General features: G+C 43.3%; 1 protein-coding gene and 1 long non-coding RNA gene across 2 annotated transcripts in view; one reads left to right on the forward strand and one right to left on the reverse strand.

Moving 5' to 3' along the window:
• Positions 1 to 14,199, reverse strand: part of LOC146822606 (tubulin polymerization-promoting protein-like) — a 576,554-nt gene that overhangs the window by 182,640 nt on the left and 379,715 nt on the right. The window lies entirely within an intron of this gene.
• On the forward strand, positions 591 to 7,138 carry LOC146822607 (uncharacterized). The gene is made up of 2 exons (XR_014962065.1): positions 591 to 998; positions 5,337 to 7,138. It is a non-coding gene; the product is annotated as an uncharacterized LOC146822607 (long non-coding RNA).

Consider the following 14,199-nt stretch of genomic DNA (forward strand, 5'->3'; position numbering starts at 1 on the left):
TTAGTACTCATTCTATCTAAATGTGTGTCATGCCCTAGATCGAAGTGTCCCCCTCTAAAAGCAAAGGCCAATGGGAAACCCGCTAGAAGCTGCCCAGCTTTTCGTAGCGTCAGTGATTGGAGGCCTGGTGGCGCATAAATATGAAGAAGAATCATTGTAACCATGTAACATTGTCGTAAATTGGCTGCGATTAAATTAGCGTTAGCAGAATCCATCTGGTATTTACAGGCTATCCTGTACATTTTGTGGAATCCATTTTGTATTTCTGGCAGCCATTTTGTCTTCCCTTGTGCTCTGTTTAAAGGACTGGCTATACTTAGACTCTGCTACCCTGCACATACGCAGGAATATCTAACTGTCCATGCATCTGTTTTTAGTCTGTAACTATCAGGTTGTTTCTACCAGAGTCAGCAACTGCTAGCTCCTCCTATGCTATTTACGGTGCATTTCTGTATGACCATCTATGTATGTAACTCTTCTCATGTATGCCTGCACCGCCCTTTTCCTGAGCCCCTGTGTGGGTATAAAAGACCCATGGTTCTTCTACTCTGGGTGCTACCTTCACCCAGCACCACAGGGTGCTGGGTGAATGTGGTTCCACCTCCTGAGGTTTAATAAACTATGTATTTTCTATTTCAGTTTCTGTGCCAACTTCTTTCTAATAGTCTGAGGACTTTGTGCAGAGAAGGGCGAACCCCTTGCACTGGTAGGCCTAGCTGAGGCCTATTTTCTACAATTGGCGCCTCAACTTGGGGCTCATCGGTGACTCGGATGCCCAAAGGATTGGTCGCGACGAAGGATTGGAATCTCGCTCTGGACGTGATCACTGCCCGATAAGACCAGAGTCTTGGCATCCACGGCGACTTTTCCTTTCTTTCTGATCTGACCATCCAGGTGGCACCGGTCCTCGACTGAGATCTCTTCTGTTGATTCACCGTGCAGTGACCATTTGGTCGATTTTAGAACTTGGCAGGATGAATCTGGACACCAAGTGATTGGTAAGTGTCTGCGGCGCTTGCTGTTGGTTTTGATGCCTGTGATTGGTAAGGTAGTTTAGTAACGCTTACTGTGGCTTTGAGTATGGTATATTTTGTGTTGGCCAACTTGGTTTGTTTTGACATATGTGACTTGCAATTCACATAGGCAGGTAATGAGGAGAATTTTCTCTAACTGAATTGATTTGAACGGCACATCGTACTAAAGGTACCTTAAGTGCTACTTTGATTATAATATTGCATATTCTGCACTATTTTTGGCATATCTGTCTTTAGCACACTTCAAAAGATGTGTTGCTTTTGGAATGGTACCGAAATGAGACTTGATGAAGCACAACTGGCCCCCCCCCCCGGAGGGGACGCCTAATAGGGATATGTATATTAAGTATGGTCTTTCTTCTATAATGTACAGCGCATTATGGAATAAAAATACTTGTAAGTGGTGACTAGTATCCCGAGGAACTAAATATGTACATAAAAGGATCCTGGTCTGTGCACTTAGTAACATTCATAAGTGATGAGATGCAGAGCGTTTTTTTTGGTGTTCTGCCAGCCAAATCTGGTGAATATGACTTGAAACTAGTATTTACAAATGGTTTGGTTTAAGTACAGTCTGTGGGCTGTCTTTTGTTTCTGTCTTAAGTGTTGATCTGTGGGTTAAATGTGTGTTTACATGTTATGGTGTGGTAAATTGTGTTTTGGATGTTGCTAGCACTGGAAAAAACGCGTGATTGAATGACTGTGAATATGTGAAAGAATTCGGAGAAGTGAAATTGTTAAGGAGTAAATTTAATTTGGTCTCTTCACCATCAATAAGTCGCAAAAGGAAATTGAGAGGGGTGTAGCTAGAGAAAGAGCAACCCCTGTGATTTGATGACACCCTTAATGTACAAAAGTATTAATGAAGAGTAATTAGGGACCGGTTAAAAGTTTAGCTTGAAAAAATTGTGGGTATTTCGAATTTGCAAATTGTTCCTATGCAGCTTTGTGTTCTTGGTGGTTCAGTGAGCCAATGTGCTGGGTCCACAGGGTTGTAGGTTCTAATTTAAGCTGAACCTGCTAATCTGAGAATTGAACCTAAATTTATGACCCTTCAAAAGAAATTGTATATTAAAATAAATTTTTCCATAGGGCAAATTATTGCAGTTTAGATAAAATTAGGAAGGCTTTTTGTCTTTGACAGCTTCAGGGCTGTGCAAGGCAGATTTTGACCTTGCAGCTTGTAAGGTGGGGGCTAAAAATAGGGGAGTGAACCAGGAGGTGAAATCACTGCTTAGAAAGCTTCACTGACATGAAAATGTGTAATGCTTGCAGCAGGACAGCCTTGGAGAAAGGTGGGGGCTAGGAGCAATCGCTGTGGCCTGGTTCTGCGCTGAGGGGCTATTTTTAGCTTCTCTGATGAGACAGGGCAGCTGAGGAACGAAACCCAAGGAGCCTTCCTCGGCCCTATTTTGTGCAAAGACCAGTTAGACTTTCCATAGAAAACTGTTTTTATTTGTTTTAAAAACTGTTGCATTTATCCTACACAAAAAGTAAAATGATGCTCTTGCTTGAAATTTTAAGGGCTATATGCCTATATAAAAACGATTTTCCAATTGAGAATTAATTTTCTCAGTGGAAATTGTGGCGCAAAATTAACATGGATTATCGGATAAGAGTTTTACCTTTAGAAAGTTAAAATTAAGATGACCTGTGTAAAGAGAAAAACGAAATTGTGTGTTTTACAATAGACTAAATTCAGATACAAAATGTCACAGCATTTATCTTTTGTATAGGGTATTAAAAGGCATTCACATTATACAGCACAACAGATTTGTGTTGGCTTGAAAGGTTGACTTGCAAGGCGTGTGAATTTCGACGTCTTTACGTGTCAAACAGCTGTGTCAGCAAGACTATTTCTGTTCTCTGCGTACTCCGGCCGCAGAGAACAGCTACAGTCAAACACATTGTAAAATGCGGCATTTCAGACTGCTGTTTTAAAAGTTAGAAATATAGTTTCATTATTTTTTGATAAACAGAGGACAGATTGACAGTAGGGATTTCTTTTGTTAATGCCTTTTTAAATAAGGATAAGAGTGGTTTTTGATGATTAAATAATAATGACTGTCCTTCATTTAAAAGTGGCGCAGACTTAAGATGTTTCAAGATAAGCTTCTGCGCTTAGGGCTAAGAATTAATGTGTTTCAATGTAATAGGCAAGGGATGCAGCTCGCTTTTCATATGTAGACTCATCAAAATGATTAGATTTATTAACAAAAAAAATATATTTTGATTATATAAAAAAAATGTTATTTCAAATAGGTGCAAAAACAAATTAGTTTTTTACTATTTATAATGCCTAATAATGATACTGTGACCTCCTAGCATCCAAATTGCATTTAAGCCGTGCTATACAGCAATAGGGGGTCAATTACATGTGAAAATGTCACTTTACCCAGGCGTACAAAACTCATTTTTATAAGGGTATACATTATACATTTTTGATGCCACATCTCTGGGATATGTAGAGGACATTCTGGGGATGACTATTATGCAAAAACATTGTAGGATGTTAATTTTTAAGTGCCCTGAAAATCAAAGTCGAAATTGGGTAAAAATTCACTATTTAAATGAGTTTTCTCCAGTCAGATCAGTTTTTAAACTGCCTTACGCCCCAGTAAATGCACATATGTAAGCATAGACCATCTATACTGCTAGACAAACGCTTGGCACACTGCTTATACATATCAATGTACAAAAATTGGCAGAAGTTATTAAGCTTACCTCTGAAATTGCTGGTAGGCACACAGAGTGGGTTTTGCTGCTCTGTCTTCGGTCTTTAGGGTCACTTTGACTTGGAAGCACCGCATGAAAACCTTGCATGCATGCTGGGACAACTGCATAGGTTATAGGTCAAAGTCCTACATTTAGAAGCCTGTAGGGCTCAGCACAATGTTGCTTTGACATTTCGACATTTGAAAGACGAAATGGCAGGGGAAGAAAGAGGTTTTTGCTTACCCTTTTTTTTTGGTAAAAGCAAGTTTTTGTGTGCACATAGTATATGTGACCTCTCTTTAAAAGACAATGGCTCTGCCATATATATATAGTATAAATGTTTTTAGGGTTGAATTCAGGAAGCAATGGGATTCAGTTTGAATTCATGCGGCCTCATGTTGCACAAGTACATTTGCTAAAGGAATATGTTCTTTGGCTAGCTGAACTGTGCTATTTCGCTCCTCAGAGTTTGTTTATGCCCAGTTGCTACAAATTGGGGTTGATAGTGTTGACAGAATGAAACCTGGAACAGGTTTCTTACTGTCAAAACTGGGGAGTGGAGGCTAGCTCCTCTACAAATTAAGGGTAGGCAAATTTATGTGTTCTCTCTCTTTTTCTTAATTTTTTTCGAGCCTGTCTAAACTGTCTGTGAAATAACCATGAGACATTTAATTGGCTATTCAGTAATACTGTTTTCAACATTATTAGCATTAATAAAACGAATAAATATATTTTGCTATGTTACTACCCATCCTCTCTGATGGAATTATGAGAGGATGAGTAGTCTAGATTGCTGCTTCCTTATTTGATCTTTAAGGGGAACTAGCTGTGGGTAGTTTTTGTTTGAAAATTCTCAGGTGACAACACCACTATTGTTTGTTATTCTCATGCTACATACAGTTTTTGCAAGGGCATTGCTAGTTTTTATTAGCTAGTCTGTGTAAATAAACTGACAGTCCTTGCTAGAGCTGATTTTGCATAGTTTGGATTGTGAAAAATAGAATGCAGAGAAGATGCCCATGTGAACCTTAGCAAACATTTTTGAGGAAAATATTGTTTTACAGGAGTCTGTTAGTCACAAGATGTTCCGCTGGAGAACATGTACCCATTATGTTGAAGTTTTTAGTTCTGTATGTAATAGGAATCCCTGTTAAATTAGCAGTTTTAGATTTTCCTGTTGCTCCTATAACATAAGAGCATGGTCCTGAGTATACAATGTAGGTGCTTTAATTAAGAAAGATCATTTTAGAAGTGTCTGCAGTCCTGTACAAATAATGCAATGTTTAGGAGTAAACGTGTGTAACATTTCCTTTTTCTTGAGGGTCTTTAGAAATGAACACAGACTTCCTTGACTGCTTGGCATTGGGTGACGTATTACTCTTGTCAGTTCACTAAAGAGTTCTTTTTATACTTGCCAATAGGTCCAGACTGTTGTTTTATTTACTCTCCCATATATGAAAGTGGTTCCAGGGTGCCTTGTTAATATATGGGGCGTCCCTGGACTAGGAAGTATTCTGAGACTATCCTCTCTGTTGATAGATTATTTCTGTGCCTTGTCTAAAGACCTTTTGTTCTGTCCACCAATAGATATTTGCTGCTTTACAACCATTGCCAGAGGGGCGCGGACATCAGATCCAGCTTGAGGAGTCAGCACCAGTCCAGCTTGAAGTCAAAGGGAAGGTAACCAGCACAGGCATTACTGGCAACCAGGACCTCAGTGAAGGTAGAAGGCCGGAAGCATTGTGATGAGCGTACCCCTGCTACTATCTTGGGCGAAAGACGGGGTCACAAATCAGAAAGGAGAAATCGTGGATCAAACTTTTGATGCCCAGCTGAGAGTCACAGACCGACCAGGAAGGGAAGAAGGTTTTTGCTTGAGGTAACCCCCTTTGAAACAAGGGTTGCTTCAGAGATCCTAGCATCAGGCCTCTGAATCCTGGTCCCAAAGTGGCTGTAAAGGAGATACCTGGGAAAACTGAATGCAATCCATGGCCCCAACGAAAGAGCAGTATGCCAGCAGAGCAATACAGGAGTTAGGGAAGGACTTGAGTTCAGGGTACAGGTGCTGTGTCTCTGGTGCCTGTTAGATTGAAATGAAGAAAACTGGTGCACTGCCTGAGACAGTGGACAGGATCGCTGAGCGCATTTGCCCTGGTGGGTGATTGCCCTATCCTGAAAGAAGAAACTTTTCCCTTGAAACTGGGCCATGATTCCTGAGTTGCGAGTTGTGCAGCTCCACCGTGGGAACAACAAGAGCCTGCCTGTGAGGCTCAAATGGACACAGGGAGAAGACTCCCCTCTGGTTGGTTGTACAGCGGCTTTAATTTCCCAAGGACTTCTTTTTCTTTTTGTTGAAAATGTACCCCATTGATCGTCCCATTTTTGAGGAGGAGCAACCCTTTGCAGCTCTTCGTCCTAATTCTCATGGTTCTGTGTAGTTCTCCTGGTCCTCTGGATCCAGGATCATTTTTGTAAATAATATGTCTGACTGCTTTAATGTTTGTATTGGGTATAATGATAGATACTCTAGCCCTCATAAAAGAAACACTGGAAAAGTCTAGCGAAAATGTTTTTGAAGTTGAAATTGATGGTAACTGAAATGCATAGGAGCCTTGAAAATGTTTTTACTGGATGATTCTAGGATTTGCTTAGGACTAGAAAGCTAATAATTCTGTTTCTGATAATAGTAATTACTCTCTCCTGCTATCTGTATGACCCAATTCTCTGTTTCCTTTGTACTTCTGTTTATACCTCATACATACCCGCTTAACAATATTTAGAATGAGAAATGCCCACCTAGCAATGAATTAGGAAATTTATGGGGGGGGGGGGAAAAAAAATTATTAAAAATTAATATGCATATTTTTCATTTTTCCTACTGGATTATGGGAGATGTCTTCAGCTAACGCTAAAAGGGTCGTCTGTCGTAAATTGGCTGCGATTAAATTAGCGTTAGCAGAATCCATCTGGTATTTACAGGCTATCCTGTACATTTTGTGGAATCCATTTTGTATTTCTGGCAGCCATTTTGTCTTCCCTTGTGCTCTGTTTAAAGGACTGGCTATACTTAGACTCTGCTACCCTGCACATGCGCAGGAATATCTAACTGTCCATGCATCTGTTTTTAGTCTGTAACTATCAGGTTGTTTCTACCAGAGTCAGCAACTGCTAGCTCCTCCTATGCTATTTACGGTGCATTTCTGTATGACCATCTATGTATGTAACTCTTCTCATGTATGCCTGCACCGCCCTTTTCCTGAGCCCCTGTGTGGGTATAAAAGACCCATGGTTCTTCTACTCTGGGTGCTACCTTCATTCAGCACCACAGGGTGCTGGGTGAATGTGGTTCCACCTCCTGAGGTTTAATAAACTATGTATTTTCTATTTCAGTTTCTGTGCCAACTTCTTTCTAATAGTCTGAGGACTTTGTGCAGAGAAGGGCGAACCCCTTGCACTGGTAGGCCTAGCTGAGGCCTATTTTCTACAACATCGCCCTACATACGACCAGGTAAAGAGGACATGAAAGGTCAGAGACTTTCTAATTAAAATAACTACCCTCTCAAGCTCAATGTATATTGCACAAATGATGCTACCCTATATCTACCCCTTCCAAGGCTGTTGTGTTGCGCATCCATTAAGTGGGTCTCCTGAAGGAGTATCAAGTCAGCCTTACACCTGGTAAAGGCTCTGGTCACCAGGCTTGTCTTCATCTAATTGCCTAGACCGTTAACATTCCATGAGACTAGGGTTAAGTTAAGTGACAGAGTCATAGCAGTCATGACGGTCGGTGAGATCTATGAGTGCCCTGATAGGAGGTACAACTGTTTTTGTGTATGTTGAAGCGGTGCCCATTCCTATATTTAAACTGTAATGAGCCCAAAAAAAAAACTTCCCTACCTTACTGTGCTGGGATCTAGAATTTGACAATCCCCTCAATTCACAATATGTGTTACCCCGTAACCTACGAAACATGATAAACAAAGAATTCTATGCACTGCTCATGTAAATAGTGGTATAAGGCACCAATTAGGAGCTATTCGTCAGTGTCGCCCATCCCTTAGGCCCATATTGCCTACATGGTACTTACAGTTCACATATGTGGATGGGGTTAGTTTCAGACAATGTGTTTAGATGACATCTGGGTAATAGCCAGCAGTTGTTCTCCCTCGGTCTCCATGCCGGAGTGTGTGGACTCACCCACTCCCCTTTCCCCATGGCAATGGCGCTCCATTTATTGTTATCCAAGATATCACTACAGTTCTTAATGGCTTTTACTGCCTGCTCTTGTTTCGCCTTCATCTGTGCCTTTGCCAGGGAATATCTGTTGCTTGCATCTCTCCTTTTGGTGGACTTCCACTCTGCGTTGTATTGCATCGAAGAGCCCTGGCAGGACCATAGACCCCTAGACTGCAGCCACTGCCATGCATCTTGTATGGATAGCAAGAAATGTGCCTTTTTTTGGTAAACCTCTCGTAGTTTTGCCAGAAAGATACGGGCAAATTTGAGGCACATATGGTGCAGTACTTTTTTAATAGGCATGAATCCCCCCTATTATTTGTGGCCCAAGGACGTGTAATCTGGATAGATGTTAACTTCCTGTCACTCCAATAGCCATTAGCCATGCTGACATGAGATTTGGAGGATGTTGCCCCCATCTCTGTAGTTCATTAGCAGTGACATTATTGGTCAAGGGGGTTGTCCAGGGGCTCTCACCAGTACCTGTACACTCTCTCCACTGAGTAAAAGCGTGAGGACCTTCCCTGTAGCACTGTTTTTTCTAGCCAGTCTTCAAATAGGAGTAGGGTGACCAACTGTCATTGGTGCAAATTCAGGACGGTGAGTGTAAAAATTCAGGACAAAGGGTCAAAATTCAGGACACAAATTCAGGACAGGAAGTCAAAATTCAGGACAAAACTTCAGGACAATAGGTAAGTTTTACAGACACATCAGAGGAGGTCGCTCAATAGTATATAAGTAAGCCCAGCCATACAGTGCTTAATTTGTAAAATATGAAGTCCAGGTGCTCAAATGTTTGTAGGAGGCCACATCCACTTTCCCTGGCTCCACTCACTTCCTTCACTGACTCCACCCACTTACTCTAGGAGCATTATCAACTCTGCTGGGGTCCTCGCTGCTGGATGGCCACCTGCCAGCCGGGCAGAAAGTTAGCCACAGAAACCAACTAGCTCACCTCGTCGAGCTGTGATCCAATGACCTGGATGAGGGTGGCATGAAACCGGTACATGAAACCAATGGGCCACCAAGTGTTTACGTTTATGAAAGTGCCCTCAATTCAGCCCTCTAGTGCTGGTCACGCACATAAGTCCCTAGCCTGAACCATCCACTGGTCACGCACATACAGTCCATCGCCCGAACCATCCACTGATGGTCACACACATACAGTCCCTTGCTCGAACCAGCTACTGATGGACACGCACATACAGTCCCTCGCCCGAACTGTCCACTGATGGTCACGCACATACAGTCCGTAGCCCAAACCATCCAGTGCTGGTCACGCACATACAGTCCCTAGACCGAACCATCCACTGATGTTATGTTATGTTATGTTAAAACGGGATTTTTATAGCGCACGGCTACTCCGAGGAGTGTCCCGGCGCTTTAGCAAAAACCCGTGAGGTAGAACAGGGTAGATGGAGCAGCCAAAGATTACTGAGAGAAAAGCCATGTTTTCAGCTCTTTTCGGAAGGTCAGCAAGTTATTGACTTTCCTCAAGGAGACGGGTAGAGCATTCCAACATTGGGGTGCCAGATGACGAAAAGAGCGACCTCCAATTCTAGCCCGTTTGATGGAAGGGACAGTGGCCATGGACAAAAAAGTAGATCTCAGAGTTCTGCTAGGAACATAGAAGGCCAAACGCTTCCTGATGTATGTAGGCCCTATCAGATGGAGTGCCTTATAGGCAAGGGTTAATGCCTTAAAGGTGATCCTTTTGGACATCGAGAGCCAGTGCAGCTTTCTAAGCAGCTCAGATGCCCTCGCTCTCCGCTGCAGACCATAAATGGCTCTAGCAGCAGAATTCTGCACAATCTGCAGACGTGAGAGAAGAAATTTAGGCAGCCCCAGATAGAGCACATTCGCATAATCAAGGCGAGAGCCTATCAATGCCTGCACAATTATCTTTCTGTGGTGAAAAGACAGCAGTGGAAGAAACTTACGAAGCATCTTCAGGATACCGAAGCATTTACCCACGAGGCCAAGGATCTGGGGTCTAAAAGAGAGACCATCATCAATCTGAAAGCCTAGATATTTTACAGTAGACGAAGCAGCTGCCGGAGGAAACATATCGGCAGGCCACCATGTCTTCCAACTGGGATCCGGGGGGCATCCAAAAAAGAGCAATTCCGATTTGTCGGAATTACATTTCAGACTGTGCTGCTGAAACCAGTCGAAAACGGCCCCCAGGCAGTCTCTGATCCGTAAGCCATCAAAGTCAGAGCCCTTTGCACAGGTAAAGAGGAGCTGGGTGTCGTCAGCATAAGATATAATCTGGGCACCGAACGCCTCCGCCACTGCCGCCAGAGGAGCCATATAGATATTAAAAAGAGTGGGGCTTAAAATGGAGCCCTGAGGCACTCCGACTTCCAAAGACGGCATCTCGGAGGAAAAGGGGGGTGCCCAGACTGTTTGCCGTCGGCCGGTCAAAAATGATCTGAACCAGTTTAGCACCGTTCCCCGAAGTCCAATCTCCCAGAGTCTTGAAAGGAGACCGTCGTGGGGAACGGTGTCAAAGGCTGCCGACAGATCCAGCAATACCAGGATGGCCTTTCCTCCAGTGTCTAAAACCTCCCTAATGGCATCGGTGATTTCAAGAAGAGCGGTCTCCGTGCTCCTATTCGCACGAAAACCCGATTGGGTATCATGCAGAATATTATTGCTCTCGATGAAGGTAGAAAGAGAGGCATGCACATGTTTCTCAACCACTTTTGCCAGAGCAGGGAGGAGGGAGATAGGCCTATAGTTGGAATGGATTAAAGGGTCCAGATTGGGCTTTTTGACTAGCGGCAGGATCAGGGCATGCTTCCAAGCTTGGGGGACTACTCCAGTGCTCAAGGATCTATTTAGCACTGGGTTGAGCAAGAAATTCAAAGCAGGCGCTACTCGTCCAAGACATTTAGCAGGGCAGGGATCCTGCGGGGAGCCGGATTTCAGCTGGGAGAGGAGATCAAGTGAGGCCGCGGGAAGTAAAGGCGAGAATTCGGATAAGAAAAGACCTTCCACCCCCCTGGGTGGAGACAGAGTGCGTGATGTTCACGCACATAGAGTCCCTCACCCGAACCATCCAGTGCTGGTCATGCACATACAGTCCCTCACCTATATATTCAGTGATGGTCATACATGGCAGTCCCTTGCCTAAGGCATCAAGAGATGGTCACTCATGGCAGTCCCTCATCCGAGCCTTCCAGTGTTGGTCACATGTGGCAGTCTCTCACCTGGTCCATCAAGTGATGGTTACTCATGTGCTGGTCAATCATGGCAGTCCCTCACTTCAAGCATCAAGTGATGGTCATTCATGTGATGGTCACTCATGGCAGTCTCTCTCCCGAGACACCAAGTAATGGTCACCTATGGCATTCCCTGAGACATCAAGTGATGGTTATTCATGGCGGTCCCTCACCTGAGACATCAAGTGATGGTCATTCATGGAAGTCCCTCGCCTGAGGCATCAAGTGATGGGCACTCATGGCAGTCCCTCACTTGAGACATCAAGTGATGGTCATTCATGGCAGTCCCTCGCCTGAGTCATCAAGTGATGGTCACTCATGGCAGTTCCTCACCTGAGACATCAAGTGATGGTCATTCATGGTAGTCCCTGAGGCAGTGGTTCCCAAACGTTTTGGACCCACGGCTCCCTTGACCCATTGGCCACTGCCCGTGGCTCCCCACTGTTACTTTTTTTGAAGGGTGGGGTGGATGTAAGCTCGGCCTTAGGAGTAGTTGCATTTACCCCCTGAAAATAATTGGGATGAAGGTATTATAATTATATACTCAGGGTGTTTCGCATTACTAAGGCGGCTCCTCTAATAAAATATTTCTAGTTACACTCCTTTGCCCATGCCTTTTTTAGAGTACCATCTCAAACCTTTTTATCTCACTTACAGTGCTTGATTGCACCCCTATGCATGTGGGCCTCATTGCCAAAGTGTTTGTGCGCTTGAAGAATATTTGCATGCACTTCCATTTCTACCCATCTCATATGTGCCAACACACCTGTCTCAGCAGGGTGACTCACGATTATTTAAACACATACAGCTTTATTTTTACAGTTTCCTCCCTATAATTGCCTCCAAATAAATACAAGTAAAATAAATTCCCTGATTTTCTTTTTTTTTAAAGTCCCTCTTTCTTGCTTTCAAATGTTGGTATTATGCCTTGTGTGGTGTTTTACTTCCCTGTGCTCAAGGAGAGTGCAGGCCTGTCTGGGAATGTGTGTGTACTGAAAGAAATGTGTACTGAAAGTACCTAAGATTCAAGTACAAATGACAATACTTAATAATACTTAGTGTGTTTAATAGACAGGACAACTGTACTTTCCTGATAACTTGCATTGTTGTAAAATGCATTTGAAAAAAAACGAAACTATTAACATGTGTAGCAAAATAAATCCAGCATCTTCCTCTTACTTTGGGAGTGTTGGAACCTGGTGATCCAGTGAAATATGGAGGTCATCTCCCTCAAAATGCCATCAATTAAGCACTATGTTTACAGCTTTAGGGATGTCACTTACAAATCATTAACATCATGCGTTTAAGTCTAATTAGTTTAACTGAAGCCAAAAGACCCTTCAACATTAAATGCATTACAGTGCTTGGTGCATGGCTCCCCTGGCTAGGTTTCATGGCTCCCCAGGGAGCCACGGCACACAGTTTGGGAATCACTGCCCTGAGGCATTGAGTGATGATCACTCATGGCAGTCCCTTCCCTGAGGCCCTGAGTGACAGTCACATGCACGACAGTCTCTAGTCCGAACCTATATTAACAACGTGGCCAAACTGCAGCAGTATATATGTAGCATTGATGCAGATGCGCCGAGTGTATTAGGCTATTTATTTCCACTGTGAAATGTGGAGAGGGGCCATCAATAAAGAAGGGCCAAGCCTCAAGTGACTCCTGATGTCCTTATCCACTCTCAGCAAAGATGCCACCAAGTACCATTGATAACTGGAATAATACTTGTTAGTTACAGCGCTTAGAAGCATGAGACGTTCTTTAAAGAGCATATTTACTTCATATGATAAGAAGTTAGAGGGCACAGTACTCTTCGTGGGTCAACGCATATATTGCAAGTCATGCTGTTTTATTATTAATAAAGTTATTTTTACGGCTCCATACCACCCTTCTGCCCCTTTCTACGATCTGTACACAACAGGTGTTAATATTTACCAGGTCAAAGGGTCTCAATTACTCACCATGGAGGATGAAAGGCTGAGTGGCCCTGCCGGGATTCAAATTTTTGACTTAAACAAAAGCCCACAACCCCATTCCTCTTAACAGGAGGATGCCATACGAAAACACAATTTATACACAAGACAAATAGACCAGTTCTACAACTCAAGAAAAAGAAAACACATTATGCAGCCAATGACCAAAATAGCCATTTCACAACACTAGAAGGAAAAACACCCGGTGAAACTAAATTCCCAGTTCGCTCACAGAAAACGGAAGCCCAAAAAACCTGTGAAATACTATTTCCAATAAAGGAATTATTTTCCAGCTGTAGTATAGTCGACCCACAGAACACCACTAAACTGTGTAATCACCCATGCCTCAAGGTGCAACTCGGCACCCTTCAAGAACACGCAACATCCACCCCCTTAGAATGTGCTAGCATAGTAAGGCGGCGTCCTATCAGGAGGCAACCGCAAGGCCCTGTTAAACTCAACATGATGTACAGTAAATAAGCATGACCCCACGTCACATGTGAAGTGTACATAACACAGAGAGCATCTCATGGCTCCTTACTCAACCACACCCCCCCCTACAACATAACGCTATCAGGTACCACTGACCGGACGTCTCAACCGCCACAAGAGCACAGCACAATCACATCCATCCTTACAAAAACCTCCACAAGAGCGCAGCAGGGTATCCCCTTTGTTCATGTTTTTTTTTTTTATTACGTTCACCACCACTGCCTCCTGAAAATAATTTATAGCCCCGGCCCTGACAATGAAGTGCCGGTGCTGAGCACCGGAAAGCAGCGGCACAAATTAAGCACTGCAGCCATATCCAAACATATTCAACCATTTGCAAACCTATCCATCATGTATCCTTCCATCTATCATTTCACTCATCCATCCCTTCATCCATCCTTTCACTCATCCATCCATTATCCATCCATCCACCCTTCCACCCTATCCATCTGTACACTAATCCATCCACTCTTCCACCCATACATCCATTCACTCATCCATCCAGCCATTTACCCTTT

Source organism: Triturus cristatus, chromosome 5_2 (genome assembly GCF_964204655.1).
Source record: "Triturus cristatus chromosome 5_2, aTriCri1.1, whole genome shotgun sequence".
Taxonomy (NCBI): Eukaryota; Metazoa; Chordata; class Amphibia; order Caudata; family Salamandridae; genus Triturus; species Triturus cristatus.